The sequence below is a fragment of the Mustela putorius genome, unplaced genomic scaffold (genome assembly GCF_011764305.1).
Source record: "Mustela putorius furo isolate JIRA1106 unplaced genomic scaffold, ASM1176430v1.1 tig00537350_pilon_pilon_pilon, whole genome shotgun sequence".
Classification (NCBI taxonomy): Eukaryota; Metazoa; Chordata; class Mammalia; order Carnivora; family Mustelidae; genus Mustela; species Mustela putorius.
The window spans coordinates 15,445,858-15,469,499 of record NW_025422471.1 but is presented as its reverse complement, the minus strand read 5'-3'; the positions used below and the strand labels follow the sequence as shown (position 1 = coordinate 15,469,499).

At 38.0% G+C, this 23,642-nt stretch overlaps 1 long non-coding RNA gene across 1 annotated transcript in view; it reads right to left on the bottom strand.

Annotated features, from left to right (window-relative positions):
* Positions 1 to 8,201: 8,201 nt before the first annotated feature.
* Positions 8,202 to 23,642, bottom strand: part of LOC101691429 — a 226,492-nt gene continuing 211,051 nt past the window's right edge. The window contains exon 3 of the long non-coding RNA XR_199941.3: positions 8,202 to 8,333. This is a non-coding gene — a long non-coding RNA (uncharacterized LOC101691429). The remainder of the gene's footprint in view (positions 8,334 to 23,642) is intronic.

The following is a 23,642-nucleotide window of genomic DNA, read 5'->3' as shown; positions in this document are numbered from 1 at the left end:
CATAGGGCAGTTCTATTTTCAACATTTTTTGAGGAACCTCCATGCTGTTTTCCAGAGTGGCTGCACCAGCTTGCATTCCCACCAACAGTGTAGGAGGGTTCCCCTTTCTCCGCATCCTCGCCAGCATCTGTCATTTCCTGACTTGTTGATTTTAGCCATTCTGATTGGTGTGAGGTGATATCTCATTGTGGTTTTGATTTGTATTTCCCTGATGCCGAGTGATATGGAGCACTTTTTCATGTGTCTGTTGGCCATCTGGATGTCTTCTTTGCAGAAATGTCTGGTCATGTCCTCTGCCCATTTCTTGATTGGATTATTTGTTCTTTGGGTGTTGAGTTTGCTAAGTTCTTTATAGATTCTGGACACTAGTCCTTTATCTGATATGTCGTTTGCAAATATCTTCTCCCATTCTGTCAGTTGTCTTTTGATTTTGTTAACTGTTTCCTTTGCTGTGCAAAAGCTTTTGATCTTGATGAAATCCCAATAGTTCATTTTTTCCCTTGCTTCCCTTGCCTTTTGCGTTGTTCCTAGGAAGATGTTGCTGCGGCAGAGGTCGAAGAGGTTGCTGCCCGTGTTCTCCTCAAGGATTTTGATGGATTCCTTTCGCACATTGAGGTCCTTCATCCATTTTGAGTCTATTTTTGTGTGTGGTGTAAGGAAATGGTCCAATTTCATTTTTCTGCATGTGGCTGTCCAATTTTCCCAGCACCATTTATTGAAGAGGCTGTCTTTTTTCCATTGGACATTCTTTCCTGCTTTGTCGAAGATTAGTTGACCATAGATTTGAGGGTCTATTTCTGGGCTCTCTATTCTGTTCCATTGATCTATGTGTCTGTTTTTGTGCCAGTACCATGCTGTCTTGATGATGACAGCTTTGTAATAGAGCTTGAAGTCCGGAATTGTGATGCCACCAACGTTGGCTTTCTTTTTCAATATCCCTTTGGCTATTCGAGGTCTTTTCTGGTTCCATATAAATTTTAGCATTATTTGTTCCATTTCTTTGAAAAAGATGGATGGTACTTTGATAGGAATTGCATTAAATGTGTAGATTGCTTTAGGTAGCATAGACATTTTCACAATATTTATTCTTCCAATCCAGGAGCATGGAACATTTTTCCATTTCTTTGTGTCTTCCTCAATTTCTTTCATGAGTACTTTATAGTTTTCTGAGTATAGATTCTGTGCCTCTTTGGTTAGGTTTATTCCTAGGTATCTTATGGTTTTGGATGCAATTGTAAATGGGATTGACTCCTTAATATCTCTTTCTTCTGTCTTGCTGTTGGTGTAGAGTAATGCAACTGATTTCTGTGCATTGATTTTATATCCTGACACTTTACTGAATTCCTGTATAAGTTCTAGCAGTTTTGGAGTGGAGTCTTTTGGGTTTTCCACATATAGTATCATATCATCTGCGAAGAGTGATAATTTGACTTCTTCTTTGCCGATTTGGATGCCTTTAATTTCCTTTTGTTGTCTGATTGCTGAGGCTAGGACCTCTAGTACGATGTTGAATAGCAGTGGTGATAATGGACATCCCTGCCGTGTTCCTGACCTTAGCGGAAAAGCTTTCAGTTTTTCTCCATTGAGAATGATATTTGCGGTGGGTTTTTCATAGATGGCTTTGATGATATTGAGGTATGTTCCCTCTATCCCTACACTTTGAAGAGTTTTGATCAGGAAGGGATGCTGTACTTTGTCAAATGCTTTTTCAGCATCTATTGAGAGTATCATATGGTTCTTGTTCTTTCTTTTATTGATGTGTTGTATCACATTGACTGATTTGCAGATGTTGAACCAACCTTGCAGCCCTGGAATAAATCCCACTTGGTCGTGGTGAATAATCTTTTTAATGTACTGTTGAATCCTATTGGCTAGTATTTTGTTGAGTATTTTCGCATCTGTGTTCATCAAGGATATCGGTCTATAGCTCTCTTTTTTGGTGGGATCCTTGTCTGGTTTTGGGATCAAGGTGATGCTGGCCTCATAAAATGAGTTTGGAAGTTTTCCTTCCATTTCTATTTTTTGGAACAGTTTCAGGAGAATAGGAATTAGTTCTTCTTTAAATGTTTGGTAGAATTCCCCCGGAAAGCTGTCTGGCCCTGGGCTTTTGTTTGTTTGGAGATTTTTAATGACTGTTTCAATCTCCTTACTGGTTATGGGTCTGTTCAGGCTTTCTATTTCTTCCTGGTTCAGTTGTGGTAGTTTATATGTTTCTAGGAATGCATCCATTTCTTCCAGATTGTCAAATTTATTGCCGTAGAGTTGCTCATAGTATGTTCTTATAATAGTTTGTATTTCTTTGGTGTTAGTTGTGATCTCTCCTCTTTCATTCATGATTTTATTTATTTGGGTCCTTTCTTTTTTCTTTTTGATAAGTCGGGCCAGGGGTTTATCAATTTTATTAATTCTTTCAAAGAACCAGCTCCTAGTTTCGTTGATTTGTTCTATTGTTTTTTTGGTTTCTATTTCATTGATTTCTGCTCTGATCTTTATGATTTCTCTTCTCCTGCTGGGCTTAGGGTTTCTTTCTTGTTCTTTCTCCAGCTCCTTTAGGTGTAGGGTTAGGTTGTGTACCTGAGACCTTTCTTGTTTCTTGAGAAAGGCTTGTGCCACTATATATTTTCCTCTCAGGACTGCCTTTGTCGTGTCCCACAGATTTTGAACCGTTGTATTTTCATTATCATTTGTTTCCATGATTTTTTTCAATTCTTCTTTAATTTCCCGGTTGACCCATTCATTCTTTAGAAGGATACTGTTTAGTCTCCATGTATTTGGGTTCTTTCCAAACTTCCTTTTGTGGTTGAGTTCTAGCTTTAGAGCATTGTGGTCTGAAAATATGCAGGGAATGATCCCAATCTTTTGATACCAGTTGAGTCCTGATTTAGGACCGAGGATGTGATCTATTCTGGAGAATGTTCCATGTGCACTCGAGAAGAATGTGTATTCTGTTGCTTTGGGATGAAATATTCTGAATATATCTGTGATGTCCATCTGGTCCAGTGTGTCGTTTAAGGCCTTTATTTCCTTGCTGATCTTTTGCTTGGACGACCTGTCCATTTCAGTGAGGGGAGTGTTAAAGTCCCCTACTATTATTGTATTATTTTTGATGTGTTTCTTTGATTTTGTTATTAATTGGTTTATATAGTTGGCTGCTCCCACGTTGGGGGCATAGATATTTAAAATTGTTAGATATTCTTGTTGGACAGACCCTTTGAGTATGATATAGTGTCCTTCCTCATCTCTTATTATAGTCTTTGGCTTAAAATCTAATTGATCTGATATAAGGATTGCCACTCCTGCTTTCTTCTGATGTCCATTAGCATGGTAAATTCTTTTCCACCCCCTCACTTTAAATCTGGAGGTGTCTTCGGGCTTAAAATGAGTTTCTTGGAGGCAACATATAGATGGGTTTTGTTTTTTTATCCATTCTGATACCCTGTGTCTTTTGACAGGGGCATTTAGCCCATTCACATTCAGGGTAACTATTGAGAGATATGAATTTAGTGCCATTGTATTGCCTGTAAGGTGACTGTTACTGTATATGGTCTCTGTTCCTTTCTGATCTACCACTTGTAGGCTCTCTCTTTGCTTAGAGGACCCCTTTCAATATTTCCTGTAGAGCTGGTTTGGTATTTGCAAATTCTTTCAGTTTTTGTTTGTCCTGGAAGCTTTTAATCTCTCCTTCTATTTTCAATGATAGCCTAGCTGGATATAGTATTCTTGGCTGCATGTTTTTCTCGTTTAGTGCTCTGAAAATATCATGCCAGCTCTTTCTGGCCTGCCAGGTCTCTGTGGATAAGTCAGCTGCCAATCTAATATTTTTACCATTGTATGTTACAGACTTCTTTTCCCGGGCTGCTTTCAGGATTTTCTCTTTGTCACTGAGACTTGTAAATTTTACTATTAGGTGACGGGGTGTCAGCCTATTCTTATTGATTTTGAGGGGCGTTCTCTGAACCTCCTGAATTTTGATGCTCATTCCCTTTGCCATATTGGGGAAATTCTCCCCAATAATTCTTTCCAGTATACCTTCTGCTCCCCTCTCTCTTTCTTCTTCTTCTGGAATCCCAATTATTCTAATGTTGTTTCGTCTTATGGTGTCACTTATCTCTCGAATTCTCCCCTCATGGTCCAGTAGCTGTTTGTCCCTCTTTTGCTCAGCTTCTTTATTTTCTGTCATTTGGTCTTCTATATCACTAATTCTTTCTTCTGCCTCATTTATCCTGGCAGTTAGAGCCTCCATTTTTGATTGCACCTCATTGATAGCTTTTTTGATTTCAACTTGGTTAGATTTTAGTTCTTTTATTTCTCCAGAAAGGGCTTTTATATCTCTCGAGAGGGTTTCTCTAATATCTTCCATGCCTTTTTCGAGCCCGGCTAGAACCTTGAGAATTGTCATTCTGAACTCTAGATCTGACATATTACCAATGTCTGTATTGATTAGGTCTCTAGCCTTCGGTACTGCCTCTTGTTCTTTTTTTTGTGTTGAATTTTTACGTCTTGTCATTTTGTCCAGATAAGAGTAAATGAAGGGGCAAGTAAAATACTAAAAGGGTGGCAACAACCCCAGGAAAATATGCTTTAACCAAATTAGAAGAGATCCAAAATCGTGAGTGGGGAGAAAGGGGATAAAAAGAGGTTCAAAAAGGAAGAAAGAAAAAAAAAAAGAAAAAAGAAAAAAAAAAGAAAAGAAAAGAATTTTTAAAAAAAGAAAACACCTAAGAAAAATGTAAAAAAGAAAAAATATATATATTAGATAAACTTTCAGAAAGTGGTTGTTTTTCTGTTTCCAGAATTGCTGTTCTTCTTCTCTTCGATCTGCCGATGGATTTTCAGGTGTTTGCAATCTTTAGATAAGCTATCTAGCTGATCTCTGGCTAGCTGAAGCAGTCTCAGCTTGCTACTTCTCCGCCATCTTGACTCCTCCCTCCTTAGATAAACTAGTTACAAGAGCATGTTTCCTGTGGCTTCCTGTGACATGAAGAGATATCCTCCTGAGGACGGCCTAGGACAACCCCAGAATATAACACAACTGCCTTTGGACCATTTTAATCTAAAATAATTCTCTAAATATTTTTTTAATTTAAAAATTTAAATCTCTCGATTTAGATATTTAAGAATTTAAAAATCTCTGAGAATTCTCCTGTCTCCTAGTTCCCCCATTGACCAATGGCTCCATTTAGTCAGTGAACCCCCAGAGAAGGACAAAGAGCCCCATACTATTCACCACTCCTCCCTGCTCCCGGCCACAACAGATATGCTCCTTTACTCCCATCTTTTACCATAGTCAAAATTCCTCCATTACACTAGTGTGGCAATGCTAAATATTGCCAGAAAATGTGTTAGTCTCATGCTCATTTTTCACTGGGCAGTGAAAATGTGTAATACTCCTAATAAATATTTTCTATTTTTAAAAGGAGCTTAGTGACACAAATGAATCTCTTATTTGTTAAATGGACAGACAGATTCTGTTCAGGGAGAATTTTTCTACAGTACTCCCCTGATTCTGCTTTAGCATGCTGAAAGTCAGCAACTTGATACCCTATTTCTAAAGACTTCCCTGATTTAGATTTGAATTTCAAAGCCTGGGTTAAAGTATCTTAACTTTTTTAGTTTTACTCTAAGGGAAGTTAAAAATGAACAGAATGGGACGCCTGTGTGGCTCAGTTGGTTGGACGACTGCCTTTGGCTCGGGTCATGATCCTGGAGTCCTCAGATCGAGTCCCGCATCGGGCTCTCAGCTCCATGGGGAGTCTGCTTCTCTCTCTGTCCTTCTCCTCACTCATGCTCTCTCTCACTGTCTCTCTCTCAAATAAATAAATAAAATCTTCCAAAAAAAAAAAAAATGAACAGAACATAGGCAGAGGCACATAAATTTTTCTAAACTGTGTTCATTATTTCTTTCTTTCCCTTCTTATTTTTACTAGAAGGTGAAAAGTATAAGACATTAAGACATAATACTGCAGTATGAATGAAACTGAAGAAGATGCAAATAACTGAAAAGATATGCCAGTGCTCATGGGTGGGGAGAATTAATATTGTTAAGTACCCCAAGTGATCTATAAATTCAATACAATTCCTATCAAAATGCCAATACCATTTTTCACAAAACTAGAATAAATAATCCTAAAATTTGTATTGAATCACAAAAGACTTCAAACTGTCAAAGCAATCTTGACAAAGGACAAAGCTGGAGGTATCACGGTCCCAGATTTCAAGCTATACTATAAAGCTATACTAATCAAAACACTAGGGCAGTGGCACAAAAATAGACACAAAGATCAATAGAACAGAATAAAGAGCCCAGAAATAAACCCATGCTTATATGGTGAATTAATCTACAACAAAGGAGGCAAGAATATACAATGGGGAAAAGACAGTCTCTTCAATAAATACCTAGGAAAACTGCACAGCTACATGCAGAAGAAAGACATTGGACCATTTTCTTACACCACATAGAAAAATAACCTCAAAATAGATTAAAGACCTAAATGCAAGACCTAAAACTATAAAGCTGCTAAAGGAAAACATAGACAGTAACCTTTTGGACATTGGCCTAGCAACATATTTATGGATGTGTTACTCGGGCAAGGGAAATAAAGCAAAAATAAACCATTGGCCCTAAAACCAAAATAAAAAGCTTTTGCAAGGCAAAGGAAACCATCAACAAAATTAAAAGGCAACATAGTGAATGGGAGAAGATATTGCAAATAATATATATGATAAGGAGTTACTATCCAAAATACATAAGGAACTAACAACTCAACATCAAAACAAAGCAATCTGATTTTAAAAAATGGACCCAGGACCTGAATAGATATGTTCCCAAAGGAGACCTACAGATGACCAATAGTCACATGAAAAGATGCTCATCGTTCCTAATCATCAAAGAAATGCAAATTAAAACCACAATGAGATATCACCTCATACCAGCCAGAATTGCTAGTATTAAAACAACCAGAAATAATGGTTGTTGGCAAGTGTGTGGAGCAAAAGCAACCCTCGTGCACTCTTGGGAGGAATGTAAGTTAGTACAATCGTTATGGAAAACAGTATGGAGTTCTCAAAAATTTAAAAATACAAATGCTGTACGATCCAGTAATTTCACTACTCGGTATTTACCCAAAGAATACAAAAACATTAATTAAAACTGATATATGCACTTTTGTCTTTATTGCAACATTGTGTATGATAGCCAAGATATAGAAGCAACCTAAGTGTCCACTGATGGATGATGAATGGATAAAAAAGTTGTGGATTTATATATATAAAATGTATATATGGGACGCCTGGGTGGCTCAGTTGGTTGGACGACTGCCTTCGGCTCAGGTCAGATCCCGGAGTCCTGGGATCAAGTCCCGCATCGGGCTCCCAGCTCCATGGGGAATTTGCTTCTCCCTTTGATTTCTCCTCGCTCATGCTCTCTCTCACTACCTCTCTCTCAATAAATAAATAAAAATCTTTAAAAAAATGTATATATAATTTATTTATATATAACAATATATGTATTATATTATTTATTTATATAAATTTTATATATAAAGATAACATATAATAAATATACATAATATATATTATATACCATGTATACAGGTATATATAATAAATATAACTTATTTATAAATTTTAATTTTTAAATAAATATATAATATTTATATGATATATAAAATATTTTTATAGTCATTGTATATATAACCTTATTCAGCCATTAAAAAACATGAAATCTTGGCACTTGTGACAACATAGATGGATCTTGAGGGCAAAATGCTAAGCAAAGTTAGTCAGGCAGAAAAAGGCAAATACCATATGATTTCATTTAAATGTGGAATCTAAAAAAATAAAACAAGTGAAGACACAAACAAAAACCCAAGCACGCTAAATCAAAAATACAGAGAACAAACAAACTGGTGATTGCCAGAGGGAGGTAGGTTGGGGGATGGACAAAATAGGTGAAGGAGATGAAGAGATGAAACTTCCAGTTATACAGTAAATAAGTTACAGAGATGAAAAGTACACATGTGGAATATAGTCAGTAATATTGTAACAATGCATGGTGACATACTTACCATGGTAAGCAGTGGGTAATATATAGAGTTGTCAAATCAATGTACACAAATATAGCATTGTATGTCAATTATATTTCAATAATAAATTTTAAACAATTTAAAAATTTAAGAAAATAGATAAGAAGGGAACTAGGAAGAGAGGCAGAAGGGCAGACAACCACTTGCTGGTTTGGGGTTGACTTACTGTTGAGCATGCAAAGCCTGAATCATCTCCAACTGGATTAGTTAGCCACTGTGAGCAACAGTGGTGCTCCTCATGCATGGAATCTGCAAGTGGAAAGAAGCATGTGACACTATTGCTTATACTGAAATTTTGATGTTTGCAGATTCCATTATTAACTCAATCGGGTGTGGTTTTTTGTTTTTAAAGCATATTATGTATCTATGTGTTTGGTTTCACCACTTCCTTTCACATAAATGAAGCCACACCACATGTTGTTTTGTAGCTTGCTTTTTCTGCTTAATATACTGTACATATTTTTACATACCAATATATACAATTGGGTGTAGTTTTGACCAAGAACATATTAGTTCCAAGCATGGACCATCAGTCTCTGTGGTCAGTGCTCATTCCAAGTGGGAAGGAAGCTTCCCTCTCTTCCTATTGGGCATGGGCTACTCTGTCTTCCTTCTCTGTGTTCTGTCTCCTTCCTTGACTGGTGGTTCTTACTTAATAGATAGGTCACTACATTATTCAAATGTGTAAGGAAAATTAAGCTTTTTCATTTTGTATGTTTAAAAGATGCTCATTAACCCAAATGACTAATGTATTTTTGAAATGTGTAGTCATTTTCCATAATTGAGTTAATCTTACTTTTGAACACCAACCCTGTAAGTTATATATGTGAGATATAGTATCTTTTACTATCTTCCAGTTTAACATCGTCTTTCATTTCAAAGTGGTCTATCTGGGGGAAATGTGCTCAGTCTTCCAGAGGTCTTCTTTTAGCCCTGAATTATCCCAGGGTATAGGAGGTAAATATATAGAAGGTAAATTATGTTCCTTTGTGGGGATTGGGGAAGAGGAGAAAAGTAATGGATCTATAGTTATGGTCCCTTGTGCTGTACCCTGGATCTTGAAAGAACTCGTTTAAGGGGAGGCTTATCCAAGACAATCTGGTTGAGTCTATAGAGCCCTTTGCCATATATCCTGAGGCACATGAGACATGTTCCCATGGTTGATAGTCACGGTCCTATCCATTTGCCTCAGGTCTCCAATACTCTATACTTTGTTACCTCTTCTTTCAAGCCCAAAACTCTCCTCAGGAAGACCAATGGATACTTCTGAATTATCTGCATGCTATGTGCAACTATGAGAAACCTGGATTGTATCTAATGTCCATTTAAATAAATCTGCCTTCTACCAGACCTGTGGTTGAAAATGGTTCTGAATAAATGTCTGGCTTCTCCTAAAACTTTGTACCCTCCCCTTAGCCAGTTCTAAGAAAATGTCTACTAGCACAGATATATTAAGTTTTCTTCATTTCTCTCTGGGTGTCCCCACCTCCCCGTCTTCACTCAACTCTACCCCCCCAGGTTTGGCCTGCAGTGGAAAGCCTGGAGGCATGTGTCCCACTGCAGCTTTAATTTCTCTCTCTTGTAGTCTCTCCAATTCCGAGTTGCATTTTCACCACATAGCAGTATCTTCCCTTACCTCATATTCATGGCACATAGTAGCTTAAAGTTCAACATACTGGAAAATCCCCACATCCATTCCCCCCTGCCCAGTGACCACCAAGGCTCTTCTGGCCTTTAAGATTGTTTTGTAAGTAGGTGCTCAAAAGTTCTACTCTGGTAGAGAAAAAGCTGAAAGTTGGCTATTTCTCTTCACATTCTGCCTATTTTATGCCTAATATTTCCAAATAAAAATCAATGTTTCTGGATGAATGGAAGAAAAGTCTTGTATATGTAAATGCAAAAGAGAAAAAGTGCAGTGATATTTTAAAACAATACTATCCCTGTTATATATGCTTAACATTTCTAGCTAATGTCTTTTCTGCCATAATTTACCTTGCTTTTAGTGGTGATATCCTTTCAAAATATGATAAATGAGAATTTCCCCCCAAACCTCTCTCAGCCATAGTTCCTGACCTAACTTTTAGAATACAATTAATGAATTAGAGAAAAACTTAATACCTTTGTCTTGTCATTGGACTGAAAGTTCCCAAACTACTTGGACATATCTTGACCATATTGAATCCTCAGGGTCAAACATAAACATTAGTCATCTGTTGAAATTAGTCCAAATTTTCAGGGCGCCTGAGTGGCTCAGTGGGTTAAGCCTCTGCCTTCGGCTCAGGTCAGGATCCCAGGGTCTTGGGATTGAGCCCCACATAGGGCTCTCTGATCAGCAGGGAGCCTGCTTCACTTCCTCTGTATCTGCCTGCTTCTCTGCCTGCCTGTGATGTGTGTGTGTGTGTGTGTGTGTGTGTGTGTGTGTGTGTGTGAAATAAATAATAAATAAATCTTTAAAAAAAGAAATTAGTCCAAATTTTATTTAGTACTTCTGAAAATTGAAGTGAGTGTTCTCTCTAACCTGATAGTTTTAGATAGCTACAATTTCTATAGTATTTTTTAAAAAATGCATTTTTTATATCTCTATGTGTACTGAACCATCTTATTTAGACTCACAATTTAATACACTTGATACACTGATGATGCATAAATTGTATCTGCAGCCCAAATAGCTTCCTTGAACTTAGGTTATATATCCAATTGGCTACCTTACCTCCCCACTTGATGGTCTCGGATCGGACAACTGAACCCCCCCTTTCACTTCTGCTCCTCCTGCCGTCTTCCCCAGCTGTCCTTCTCTCTTTCCAGCTTAGAAACCATGTAGTCATCCTTAATTCCTCTTTCTTATACCCCAAATTCAATCCATCAGAAAATTCTGTCTCTTTATCTTCAAATGACATTCAAAACACACTCATCAGAATCTAATTACATCTCCACCACTGTCATCTTTGTCCAAGGCACCATCGTCTCTGAGGTGGGTGACTGCCATTGCCTCCTAACCCGTCTTCCAGCTCTCAGACATGTAGTCTATTCTCAACAGAGCAATTAGAGCACGTCCCTCACTTAGAAAAAAGCCTCGATCAAGGTGTGTCTAAGGTTCTAAATGAGCCTCTTGTTACTTCTCTGACTTTACCTCTTATTGTTCTGCCCCTGCTTATTGTCCTCCAGTCACATTGGCCCCTTGATACATAACCAGAAAGCATGGTGCCACCTCAGGAACTTTGTACTAACCGTTCCCTTTGCCTGGGATGGCCTTCCTCCAGATATCTGAATGGCAACCCCTTTCCTCCCTCAGATCTCTGCTTAAATACCTATCAGCAAGGCCTTGCCTGACCACTCTAAAATTACACACTATACATTCCCCATTTCCCACTCCTGCTTTTTTCCCATAGCACTTACAATCATCAAAATATTTTACTTATTCAAAATTGCTTATTAGATGTTTCCCCTCCCTAGAAAAGAATCTATACTAGGGCAAAAATATTTTCATCTTTTTATTCATAGTTATTTCTCTAACACCTAGAACAGTACTTGGCACATAGTCAGTGCTTAATGAGGATTTGTTGGGTCAACAGGAGTGTGGAAGAATGGATGATAGAGAGAGAGATAGAGAGAGATCCAATCTAAATTGCCTCTGACTTGAAGACAAGCTGCTTCTCCTAGACTTTGGTTCTTATTTCCACAAACAGGACTGTTTATGAGCCAGCAACCCAAACTTCAAGTTTGTAAATGATGGTGGAGACGAAGATGAAAGGAATCTGAGTCCCTAGTAGTTTGTGGAGCACAGCTACCCCATTGTTCTAAAATGGCCTTTTACATTAGAGATGAATAAACTTCTATTTATTTAAGATTGTTGGATCAGAATATAACATTTACTCTAATTAATATGTGTAGTTTTCTAAGGTAAAATGAGAGTAGCATTAACCAGGCACATGTAGAATTTTTAGACCGTTTCTTACAATTACAAAAGAGCAAATTCTCTTATTGCATCTGGACAGCTCTTTGCCAATCAGATCCTTGCTCTAACCTCCTTCCTCAACTTCCAACCAAGCTAGACAAAAAGGGACATTCAAGGTAATGTGATCAGTTGTAGGTATAGCAGACGACATATGACACATCTTGTACCTTCCAGTAATTACCACTATCACTGTTTCACCACTCACTTTCTAGATCAAAGCTGCATATTCCAATTTTCCCATTAGTTTTCATTGTAACTACAAAAAGTGGACTATAGTTTGCCACTCAGCTCTTATAGCACTCACTAATAAAGGATATTTTTTTGCTTCATTAGCTTTCTCTCTTGTGCTATGTTTCTCTCCTCTTGTGCTATGTTGCAAAGAACAACCTGTAATAAGTTGCTCCCACTTTGCTACCAAAAATAAAATCTTCTTTTAAAATTAAATAGTTTCATTTCAACTCTGATAATGCCAAGTTTGGCACAAAACTATGATAATTTAATAATTTCAACCTCAAAATCCCCCCAAAACATTGGATTCCAAAGAATGTTTAAAATTCAGGCAACATTTTCCTTGCAAAGCACCAGTCTTTAAACAAAAAAGGAAAATGTTCTAGTAATTTTGAAAAATACATGTGTAAAATTAGCAGTTAATATGTTAAAGTATTCTATGATGCAGAAGCACCCCAGTATATTACAATCTTTTTCTTCCCCATAATAAAACACTTAGGCGGTTGATGGCAACTTCCTTGGTCCCAGACTAGTGAAAGAATCTGATGTAGCTCCAGCTTCTAGTACTTGCCACTGCTTGAACAAACTGTCCTCAGTAAATATAGGCTGGTAATGATGCATGAAAATACTGGTCTCCTCCTGGAGACCAACCAGTGTTTTTCCAGGAGGCAGGGGTGAGAAGGAAAACTTGAAAAAAAAGGGGAAGCCTTTTTCCATTAAACATACATACACAAACTACACACACACACATAAATACATTATTTAGTGATTAATAAAGTTAAGAAGGCCCACAATAGTTTGTTTTTTTCTGAAGAACCAGTGGTTAAATTGATGCTTCTCCCCTTGAGATATCTCTTGAATTGTAGTTCTCAATTTAACAAGCAATACTTGGATATAATGATTTCAAGAGGATCAATATCTAATGTCTAACAAGGTACAAGGAATATTTTATGAGTATTAGTATAATGAAGGTTCTCATACCTACCTATGCTCAGGAAGGAAATGTTTTAATATTTTCCCATGTATTCTGCTGGTAATTAATTGTCAGGTTTACTGCTGTTCATTAATTTTATTTTTTTGTTTACTTTGCCAGAATCTATTTTATGGTATTCATCTCTGTGAAAAATATGGCAAAGGATAATACCACAACATATCTCAAATAATTTGGAAAGGGCATGCATCAGCATGACATTCTTAACATATGTCAATTTTAGGTAAATATTGTTTTAGAGGCAGAAGTCCAGATAATTCAAAAAAACAAACAAAAAAGAAGTCTGCAATTAAAAACTCAGCTGAGGGCATTTTTCCATTTTAGTGCAGTGGTTTAGGCAATTGCTTTAAAATTCTCAGAAAGGCAACATGGCAAATTGGGACCAGACTGCCTGGGTTTGAATCCCAGGTCTACCACTTATTAAATGTTAAAACTAGAGCCTGTCATTTCTCTGTGTTTCTATTCTTCCAACTGGGGAAAATTAGAGGAGAATAGCATCTATCTCACCGGGAAGTTCTGAGGATTGAATAAATGAACACATATAAAACAGGAAGCACGTGGCTTGATGCATGGTAAGTATTCAAAGGATATTAGCTATTATTTGGGCATAGCAAGTATTCTAAATACAAGTGCTGAAAATCTTCATTTGGCTTTTCACTTTCTCTCTCTTTTTTTTTTTTCAAGATTTTTAAAATTGATTCTTTAGACAGAGAGAGAGTGTGTGTGCATGCAAGAGTACAAGCAGTGGGAAGTGGCAGGCAAAGGGAGAGGGAGAAGCAGACTTCCCGCCGAGCAGGGAACCCGATGCGGGGCTCGATCCCAGGACCCTGGGATCATGACCTGAGCCGAAAGCAGACGCTTAACCAAATGAGCCACCCAGGCACCCCTTGACTTTTCATTTTCTGATGAGAGGATGTAAACCAACATTTTTCTCATATTTAATTCCTCTTGTCATCTCCAGGTAAGTTCCACATTAATAGGAAAATAACCTCAATAAGTAAAAATGCACTAAAAGAAAAGACTTCAGTAATTCTTCTTTTTTTTTTTTTCTTAAAGATTTTATTTATTTATTTGACAGACAGAGATCACAAGTAGGCAGAGAGGCAGGCAGAGAGAGGAGGAAGCAGGCTCCCCGCTGAGCAGAGAGCCCGATCCAGGGCTTGATCCCAGGACTCTGGGATCATGACCCCAGTCAAAGGCAGAGCCTTAACCCACTGAGCCACCCAGGTGCCCCAGTAATTCTTCTTTTTATAAAAGTATTAACCCATGGTTTAAAATATATATCTATATGTAATATTGCATTGGATTGCCTGCACCTTCATAGTCTTTAAGGAGACTAAATCCAGGAATAATCCTAGGGTTAACTGTAAAACAGGAAAAACGGTCCTATCTCCTATTGTGACATCATCTCCCCCTTTCTAGGTGTCTATCCTGGGTCCCATTTCCATTGTCTCAGAGTGGAAGACATGCACTAAAGCTTGAAGAATATGCACTAAAATGTTAACTCATTATTACCCCTTTAAGTATGGTCTCATTTAATAGAAAACCCGTAAAAGGAAAAATGCTGGATTGATTTACTGGGAGCATACTGCTTCATCCACCTATCACAGACCACTTCTCTTTCTTGTGGCAAGTGCCTTCTCTGCCCCACCACCCACATTTCCTATGTCCTCTATGATCCTGCCTTCTAATCCAGGAATTGGCATTTATCCTCCGTTAGGCCAATATCCCATCCTTGAGATGTATATACTTGGAATAGAGAGACACAGAATATTTTCTCCTGGATTAAAGAAGCGAGATATTAAACTTAGGAAGTGTTGGTGGTTACACTGACATTGTAGGGAGAAAGCAAGCCTACCAGCAAAGACTAGAGACATCAAGAGTTTGGGAAACATTGGAGATGTGGATTCTACAAGACTTATTGGAAGGGCCAGTGAAGAAGGGTGGCCAGACCAAAGTTTTCCTGCCCTTCCCACAGATGTTTTTAGTTTGTCTTGAGAATTCAGAAGACACGTCTTAGGCTGCCCTTCAGAACTCTCCTGACCTAACCTCTGTGGCTATTTTGTGGCCACTGGTTTGATGCAGGCTTCCATCCCATCTCTGATGGAAGACTGAGACAGCCTCTCACAGAAGGCCTAAACTCTGTCCTTATCGCTTCCTACCTAGGAGCTTCTGGGATGCCACAGTGTGGGAAGCTGTTCCATACTTCTGTATGCACAGTAGAGATCTCCAAGAGACTTCATGCTCATGGAACCACTATTGACCAGTAGAAGTCAATAGATAAAGGCTTTCTTCTTTTGTCCCTGTGAGTATTTCATAAGGGTTTCAGGGAGGTTGAGCAACAGGCCCCTGAACCCCTGGTGCAAGTTAGGGTGATCAAGCTCTTCCTCAAACTGGATTTTCCTCTTTCTTTGTTCCATTCCCTCTACCCTTTGTTCAGGCTCTCCTTTTGGCGGAACCCAGACTAAGATACTCAGGATTTTTTGGGCAAATTTCCTTTGGGTTAGATTTCAGTTGTAACTAATTGTAATGGCTTTAAAAAGAGTCCATTTCTAGTCCCAGATAATAACACATTAATTGTAACTTTGAACAAATTGGTTATTCTATACTTCAATTTATTCACTATAAGACAGTGGAATTGGTCTTATTTCTAAGATTCCTTTCATCTCTAATGTTTCAGGATTTGAAGAAAAGGTCTCATGTCTCAGAGAAATAAATCTCTAGTGATGGCTGTACAGATGCTGGGATAGTCATTTCCTCCTATATTTCTGGTCCCTCAGTGCTCATGTCCCTGGCAACACCATGGAAGAATTAGCCCTTGATTCTCATTAGGGGAAACCAGAGAGGAATTGGTGATACTGACTATATGTGGGAATGGAGGTTATAAATTATTTCCCAAGCATATTTAAATCTCTCAAGCTGCTCCAAAAGAATCTTTGGATTACTCTTGGCCTAAAATTAATTATAACTTCATGAATAGAAGGTCAATTCATGAAAAAGAAATTCTGTGAGAAGTTCTTGGAAATCTTTTTATCTGTGAAAATTTTGAGTTTCATAGGATTCTTGAAGGTTCCTGCAACTTCTCTTGTTCCAAGATTATCAAACTTCAGCGCATTTCCCTGTCTTCCTTTTACATCACACATCAGATTCTTTCCTCAGGCCCTTCAGTTGTTAAAGTGCACAGAGTTGTTAAAGTGACTCCTACCCAAGTATTCAAGGCACTTCTGTCATCTTTAAACCTCTGTACTATGAATTAATATCTGACTTCTCATCTTTGATGAGGACTGATTGCTCCTCCAATTCTTCTTTCCACTTTGATCTCTCTCCAGAGATATGACCAGGGAAAGTAAAGAACGCAAAAAATCATATGGCTAAAACAAAAACAGGACTATCCTTAAAATTTTTACATATTTGGTATTGAAGAAAAAATATGGATTAACGGTCTTAAAAGAAATGAAAATCACCAGAAATGTCACTAAGTGCAAATTCCTAATATCCCAAGCCATTTCGAAGAGTGAAAGTATTTGTCACACAGTAAGAACTGACTTGGCAAAATCATACCAAAGAACTAAGGTCAAGCAGTAAAGAACATGTTAGGCTTCCCCTAGTGCATCTGGGCAAAGGAAAGGGGAGATGGTGGAATATTTAATAATAGGGCAGAGAAAAATGACTTTAGACTAGAGGATATAGATGATCAAGGTTTTTAGACAACAATAAATCCCCAATTTTTTGTTTGATTCACCTAAAACCAGAGAGGCTTATAAAATCCTTTCCACTGTGGCATTGAGAAGGCAGTGATTTATGGCAAACATTTTTGTGGAACCCATTTTATTAAAGGAATATTGCATTGCCAAGTTTTGTATGAATTTGTACGGTAGAAAATAAAAGCAGAAATGAACAGAAAAATTAAAAAGCAGTTGAGAAATGTTTTCGCTTTAGAAACCAAATGAATAACCACAAAGAGAGACAAATTTTTGCAAAGCATACGTCAGCTCTGATTTTTTTAAATGGCTTTGGAATCTAGAAGAAGATCAAAGGAAAATGCAACAGAAGCTGCTGTGCATAAGGCCCATGTGACTTTCCCAACGGGCACACGGGTCACAAGTCTCAACAAAGCAAGGAGGTACGCAATGAAATCAAAAGGAGACTAGTTCCTCTTTGATGAATGTATCCAGAATTTTGCAAACTGAAAAACATCTAGAAGGAAACTATGTTCATTTCTACATCACTTTAAGTAGTGTCCTTATGAAAACAAAACTTTTCAATTACATATAAGGGTGGGGGTAGGAGCCCATCTCTTCATGAATAGCTTTTGCCAAGTCCTTGCCAGGGCCAACGTGGACTACCAGTGGACATGGTGAAACCTCTGAACTAGAGAGAAGATGGAATCAAAGTGGCTCCAACACAACACTGTACCCAATTCTGCCAAGCTAGTATTGCCTCTAAAACTAAGTGAAGCTTCCTTTTCTAGAACATTACTTTTGTTGTCGTTGCTGTTGATTTCCCTCCCTCTGTCCCCGCCTCCCTTCTTTCCTTCCTTCCTTCCTCTCCCTCCATCCATCCTTCCCTTCCTAAGTGTGATAAGAATGGGTAACACGATATCCACCCTCTAGGATTTTAAGTGTATAATAATATAGCATTGCTAACTATAGGTGCAGGGTTGTACAGAAGATCTCTAGAACTTCCCTTGTATGACAAACTTTGGGCCCCCTGCAGAGCAACTCCCCATTACATTTTAACAGCTGATGAAAATGGAGAGGCATTTCCCACTGAAATATTTCCTGAAATTATGGGGCAGGGGGAAAGGGTGAGAATTTCTATACCTAAGAACAACTGAGGATTTAACCATTCCTTGCCCTAATATGCATCGCCATAAAAACTAGGGATTAGCCAGTTATGGGGACTTGATGACGCAGTACGTTTCTGTTCTTTCCATTTGCGTCTCCATGTTCCCACCCAAAACTTTTTCAAATAATCTTTTCCCTTTAAGGAAACAACTGGTGGGATATATCCTGAGGCCTTGCTATTTTCTTACAAAACACTAGGCATTTCCCCTCATAAGAAAGAATGGTGGGACTGATACATCCAACTTAGTGTGACTAATCCTGTGTTCTTTTACTGCTGAGTTTAGTTCCCAAGAAATCCTTTTATGTGTTAGTCTGGAGAAACTGACTATCTCATTCCTCTTGGTGATTGCTCTCTCACTTCTTTTGAGTTATACGTCAGCTATAAATTGTCCCTCAACAGAAAGGTGATCTTTTAAAACAGGAATTTTCCTTAGAGTTATTGAAATAATTATAGGAAATGTTTAAAAGGTATTAATAACATTGCAGGGGAGTTTCCATCACGTACTCTACAAAACAAATGGTCATTCCAAGGGCCAAAATATCGAGTACTAAAATCACAATGACATTCTGGTGCTGAACGAAATCCTCTGAGAAACAAGAGAACTGGCTTAGTTTACAGCACACAAAATTTATCACACTCCAGGGTGTAAAGCAAGGCAAAGAACTTTATTTTCTGTTATGTATTTCAGTAAATATGTCTATGTCCCTAAAAGGATATTACTTTTAAAGGCCCTAAAGACGTTGAGTTCCCTAAGACTTTGACATTTGGGGATGACTGCAAGTTGCCCACACAAGCAGAACAAAGCCTACATTTTCCACAGAATTTAAAATCTATTACTCCATCGGTTTCCCAAATTCACATTAACAGCATTTGTAATGACATGAATAAAGTGAAAATATAGATGGGAAGAGAGGGAAATTTTATAAAAAAAAAAAAAAAGAAAAGAAAGAAAGAAAAAAGAAAAAGAAATGACATTCCTCTTGAACAAAATTTGATTAAAATAAGTTTGGGGATTCTATTTATCTTAGAGACTCCCCCACCCCTGCTTTAGTGTCCATTCAGAAACTGAGCTGTGAGAAGGGGATTGTTAAATATAAAAGAATCCATCCTAATTTTTCTGAAGCCCCTGCCGTCATCGTTCAGCCACTCGATTGGAATCTTGTCGACATGGTTCCTGAGAAGCAAGGTGAGAGCTGGTTGGGAAAAAATGACCAAGTATTTCAGCCTTTCCCAGCTCTGCTGGGCAACATGTGAGAATAGCAGCAAGATTCCTCTCTTGCCATTCAGAATCGAGGTGGGACCACCTGGGGTTTCCAGTTTTAGAATATAACTCTTTGGGCAATTAGAAAATCTCTGAGCATCTGTCTCCCCTGGCATTTAGGTAAATTAATAATATTAAGTATTTCTAAAATAAGAAGTGGGTTATAAGATATGCCAATGTACCACGAGCATAATTTGCTCAGTTACCTTTTCCCTAAAGGAGACTTATCAAGGTACAGTCCTACAGCATTAATGCTTATGAGCTCATAGCCCTGGAATATCTATTTCCGACAGATTCAAGACAATGAAACTTCATTATCATGCCCCCTTATTTAACTCCAATGCCCAGGACAACGATTTGTTTTAATGTCCCAGTCTAAACCTCCTACAGCAATATTTTGTCAGGTAATAGCTTCCATTCATAATGCTAACAGCTCTTGAATTCTCCAGTCAATTTGGCTGTTAGGATCCTCTCTTTTCTTTGATTTCCTAAGCTTTAAACCTTGCCATATTCAGTTTAGGTTAAAAAAAAAAAAAGCACAAATGTTACATATAGCATTTGGGATATTAGATAAATTCAAAATCAACAGGAGCTTTGCTCTCAAGGTTCATATATTACTTCTGAGTTTTCCATAAACAAGAATGAAAGAACCTTTTTAAAGTTTTCAAAACTCAAGTAAAACTCTTATTATATATGATTGATAAGATTTTTTGTTTCTGGGAGAGAAAGTTATTTTTCATCTCTAGACTTTAAAGCTTCCCAACAGGTTCTTCTACAACCTGAAAGTTATGGAAGACAAAACTTAAAATCCTTCCCTGGTATAGATTAGATAACATTTATAGGTTTAATTTGTGCTCCATAAGTGGGACTGTAAAATAGAATGACTTTGAAGTACAAAGTTAGAATGACCTGGATTTCATTCTCAAATCACCACTTACAAGCTATTTGTCCTTGGGAAATTTATCTCATCTGAAAAATGGGGTAATAATATAACCTAATTCACAAGGTTGCTATGAAGATTAAAGATTTTAAACTTGGCATTTTTCCACCTCTGCAGTTCATTAATCATTTCCCCTTTGCCAATGCAATGATTGCAGAGCCTATATGGTTTCAGGAAAGATGACCATAGCCTCTGGAATGTGATCTAAACTAAGCAATCAATGGATCTACCACATGGCCAGAGAGAGTTTCATGGGTAGTTTGAACTAGGTGAATCTTTGGATTTGAATCTTTCAATTTGCTTTTGTTGAATGTATCAGGACAAAAAAAAAAAGCCTCTCTTTCCAGCTAGACAAGAAACAGAAAGTATGCAGCTTAGGGTACTTTTGGCACACATCTTAGGACCACAAAGGAACCAACAGAAGGACAGAATGATCAAGCCTTACCTGATGTCAACCCAACCCCTGGATCACATCACCCAGGCTTTGTTTAAATCTGTTTGAGGAAGGTTTTCCTTTATTTACCTTCTAACCTATATGTTCAACACACATGGCATATGATTAAATGTGATTTTATGTTGCTTTCAATAATCCCTGGACACATTATTTAGTGGGTGGAAATGTACAATGTAAAAATTCCAGAAGCCCCAATATCTCTGCTCACACTCAGGCAACAGAAAATCCTACAGTCATTGTAAGTAGTTTTACTACAGATATGTAAACTGTCAAAAGTTCAAGATATTAAGCAATTCTTCAATTTTTATTCAAAGGGAAGCCTTTTCCCTCTCCTCAGCCTGTAATTGGCAAACCATCTGCCTTCTCCACTCATCTCCTCCTCACCTCATTATCTGCTCCCATTTATCTCATCAGGGTCACAGGTAATGGGAGGAGAAAGACTAGGAAATAAATGGAATGGCTCTTATTTGGCCATTGAGTTGTAAAATAGGATTCCAGCTTCCCACTTTCTGGATCAGACATATGTTGACTCTTTCTTTTGTGGCCACAATCATGAGGTCTTCAGGAACCCCCATTGGCTCTCTCTGACTGCGGCTTCCTTGACTTCCTTTGGCCACTTTTCTCCATTCCTCATCAGCTTCTATTTCATCAACCATTTATACCACAGAGATTTCTCGGTTGGGATTCCCTTATTCTGTGGTCGGAGCTTTATTGACACTATTTAAGGAAAAAAAAAATTTCTAATGTTGTAAGATCATCATAGGTATGCAAAAGTTGTAAGAATATAAACTCACATATGGAAACATTCATCTGCCACTAATTCTTAATTTCTTTAAAAATTCACAAACAGGGCGCCTGGGTGGCTCAATGGGTTGAGCCTCTGCCTTCAGCTCAGGTCATGGTCTCAGGATCCTGGGATTGAGCCCCACATCAGGCTCTCTGCTCAGCAGGGAGCTTGCTTCTCCCTCTCTCTCTGCCTGCCTCTCTGCCTACTTGTGATCTCTCTCTCTCTCTGTGTGTCAAATAAATGAGTAAAAATTAAAAAAAAAAAAATTCACAAACACAGTCAAACTTCAGAGCAAGTCTTAGTGACCTGAAAGTTAATTAGGAAAAAATAACCTGAAAACCATGAGTAAGAAAACAGGTAACTAAAACTAAAAACAGGCCAAACTGCTTAACCACTCATAAAACATGGTAAATCTGCTTTCATGGTTCACCCAAACTAGCAAAGCAAAAAACAAAAATACAAAACCAAATAGTTGGGAATATACCCTTTTTTTTTTTTAAACTAGATTATAGTTTCAATTTGTTTTTGATGAAATCCCCTAGCACCCTCCATGGACTGAAGATGGCTCTGGGCCTCTGGATAGGCTCTTCCTGACTTCACAAAGCTCCTGTTCGACCTGAGCTTTGATTTCTTCTGTAGCTTTACCCTCTCTAGAGACATGACTTCCTCTGAACTACTACTTGTATACGTGGTTACGGAATCCCAAGTTATTTCCCCTGAACTTAAACTGTTGTGCACTGAAAACTCAGCAAAATACTGTTATCATTCCATCTCAAATTTCTCCAGTCCAATGGCTACAATTTCCAACTAGCAACATCAATGTTTCCTTGCTTCTACTTGGTTAGCAGGTTATCCCTAAAATGTATTTTTAACATTGTCTTTGGGTACCATGACCTTCTTTTAGACACCAAGATTGAGGCATCCTGATTTACATCAATTGTTATCACGTCAGTTAATGACTTTTAGCATGGCATGCAGAAGCTAAAATAGCTTTAGAAGCAGGCACACATAAGCTAACAGCTCCCTTGTTTTGCCAGTCCTATTGTGGTAGAGAAGCAGAAGTAAGCCAAGTATGGTTGGTTTTTCTAATTACTTGTCATATGAATAAATAACCAATCCCAAGTGAAATATTCATTCCTCTACCTCTCAACTTGGTTAATTTGAAGTCAGGGTAGGGAACAAGGTGTGTATTCAGATTTTCCACGGGTGATTCCTTTCTAATCACAAATCAGTATAATGTTCCTTGGATTGGGGAGGAAAGGGAACTAAGTGCTAGCTTTCCCCCAGGGACTTTATATTCTTAGAAATACCTTTGCTGAAGTCTTATTATCACCTTGCACTTTGTAGACAACCTGGTACATCTATCCCATGGCTCCCATCTGATCAGGAGAAACCTTCTCAGAGAAATACCCGTAAAATGCCTGGGCCTTCTTGAAGCCATCCTTCCCCTCTCCCCGACTCCCCATGCGTCAGCATCTACACTCTCTTGGCAGATTTCACAAAGGACTGCACACCAGGAGAGGGAAAGGTAATGATGTGTGTTTGTCTTACGGGTGCACTCACATTTCAAACTTGTCTACAATTCCGATAAATGAAAGGAGTTGTTAAACCATAACAAAAGTTAAATAAAAAGAAACATTAAACTGTAAAATGAATAAAAACTGTCATTAGGTGTAACCCAAACAGTCTGTGTGTGGTTTCTCAGAATGACAAGTAAACAATAAACATGAAATGTTGTCAAGTAGCTTCAACAAAACGTGTTTCCATGCATGTGCAAATAGGGAGATGAGCTGGAGCCAGCGCCACATCACAGAAGCTTTGTGGGCAATCAGATGGGCATTGAGTAGAAAGCCCTTGACCTGCCAGATTTGCCTTTTTTTCCTTCCTTCAGGCAGGTTGACAGGAATTCTCTCTCTCTGAATATCCAGTGTCCCTTTAGTCTTTCTTTGGCTGCTTACCTAACAGAATGCTAGAAGCAATTATTGGAAAAACTAGACCGTGTTTAGATTATTAATAGTGGCAGAACTTTTTTAAAACCCAAGAACGCAGTACCAGGATTCATAGTGTGTATTCACAATAAAAATGGAACTCTCT